The 2313-nt window shown below is 41.3% G+C and overlaps 1 protein-coding gene across 2 annotated transcripts in view; it reads right to left on the bottom strand.

The window, feature by feature from the left end:
- LOC106873920 (unconventional myosin-X) overlaps positions 1–2313 on the bottom strand; it is a 545087-nt gene that overhangs the window by 334311 nt on the left and 208463 nt on the right. The window lies entirely within an intron of this gene.

Genomic DNA, 2313 nt, shown 5'->3' with positions numbered 1-2313 from the left:
TATATATATATATATATATATATATATATATATATATATACATACACACATTTATATATATATATACATATATATATACACACACACATATATACACACAAATATATATATTCTTTTTTTAATTTTAGTCATTTGACTGTGGCCATGCTGGAGCACTGCCTTTAGTTGAACAAATCGACTCCAGGACTTAGTCATGGTAAGCCTAGTACTTATTCTATCGATCTCTTTTGCCAAACTACTAAGTTACGGGGACGTAAATACACCAACATCAGTTGTCAAGCGATGGTGGGGGACAAACAGACACACAAACATATTCTCACACACACACTCATACGATGGGCTTCTTTCAGTTACCATCTATCATATCACTCACAAGGCTTTGGTCAACCCAAGGCTATAGAATAAGACAGTTGCCCAAGGTACCATGCAGTAGAACTGAACCTGGAACCATGTGGCTGGTAAGCAATTTACTTACCACACAGCCATACCTACGCCTATATATATATATATATATATATATATATATATACACACACACACACACGCATGAATACATACAAACATTTAGATAAATACACACATGTATAGATATATATGTATTTACACATATACAAACCCACAAACATATATCATCATCATTTACCATCCGTGTTCCAGGTTGGCATGAGTTGGATGGTTTGACAAGGTGCTGAGGGGTCCAAAAACTGCACTGTACCCCAGTCTCTGCTTTGGCACAGTATCTAAGGCTGGATGAACTTCCTAATGCCAACCAATTTACAGAGTGTACAAGGTGCTTTTTTAATGCTACTGGCTCTAATGAAGTTGCCATGTAGCTCATAAGTCTACAAAACCAACATGAGGGGGCAGGTCTGGAGCATGAGAAAGAGTTGGGTTAGAGCAGGTTCCTGTAAAAGAGCTCCATGGCTACTCACATTTCTGGGAGGGAGTCAGAATGAACCAGTGGTATGTCCCAAGGGATGAATAATGGCGATGAGGTGTCCAGGTGGCACCTTAAAGTATGAGGTGAGTAGTGGTAGGTGGAGATAGTGAAGCTAGAAGTATGTGGAGATGGGGATGGAGGAAAGAGGGGTTCAAGGGTGTATGAGAACTGGCAAGATATAGAGGAAAAATTGGCGAGGGGCAGGTAGACAAGATGTGTAAAGAATGAATAGGGTTAAAGGAGTGGATGGAGAAAGTGATGGGTATATGGGTGGGAAGTGGCCAGTGGTGTAAGAGTTGGGGAAGGTAGGGAGATGCAAGCAACAGGACAGTAATTATGATGCAAATGAGAGGGAAAAGAAAGAGGGGTGGCATGCTTAGGTAGTTTACTTGAGGGTGTGAGAACATAGTGAGAGGGAGAGAGAAAGAGAGACAGACAAACAGACAGGCAAGCTGACAGATATAGCATACAAGAGATAATTAGGTGGTCCAGTGCTAGGAGGGGATGACCAACATAATGTGGGGCTTACAAATGAAATGATTCTGGGTAGCAAGAAAGAGAAATGGTATCAGAATGAGGGGGTGGGGAGAGCTACAGTGGGAGAGAGATGTGATGGGGAAGTAATGCAAGGAGTTGACTGATTAAGTGAGGTGCTCTCTTGCATGTGCACACATACGTGCACGCGCGCACACACACACACACACACACACACACACACACACACACACACACACACACAAACAGTGCTTCCAGAAGAGAGGCAGGAATATGTTTCTTGCTGAAGAAGAGATACATGTTTACTCCACATTATCTAAGGGTGAGTAGGAGTAAATAGGGAGAAGGTTGGAAAGGGAGTTATGTTCAGGGCAGAAGAAAATGATTAAAAGAGTTAAGGGAGACAAGACAAACGAGTGGTTGCAGAGTAAATTTAGCAGGTGGATGGAGAAGGGTGAGTGAGGGGTAGAGATGAAAGTAGAGAATGGTGCGCGAGAATGAAGATGTGGTCGATGGTAAATATGAGACAGGGGCAAAGTTGATAAGAATGAAGGATGGATGTCAATAGAAGTGGCTCAGGGGAGAGCAGGCGATGAGTGGCAGCAGAGAAACAGTGAAGAGCAACAGAATAATGCAGAGGTTAGAAGTGTGCTGGAAGGATGAATAGGAAAGAGATGAAAGGGTGACAGAGACAAAGTGGGTTTCTAGCTTAGTTGTGTATATACACAAAATGCTTTTAAAGTCTCAGTTTTGCCATGATCAGCAGGATTTCTTGTCTTCTAAAACGTCAGGTGCACCAATCATCTCTGTCTTGTATGTAAGTGCGTATGCATACATATACATATACATATATATATGAATATATATATATATATATA

The sequence above is a fragment of the Octopus bimaculoides genome, chromosome 11 (assembly GCF_001194135.2).
Source record: "Octopus bimaculoides isolate UCB-OBI-ISO-001 chromosome 11, ASM119413v2, whole genome shotgun sequence".
Lineage (NCBI taxonomy): Eukaryota > Metazoa > Mollusca > Cephalopoda > Octopoda > Octopodidae > Octopus > Octopus bimaculoides.
The sequence above is the reverse complement of the archived record's forward strand: the minus strand, read 5'-3'. Positions and strand labels throughout refer to the sequence as shown.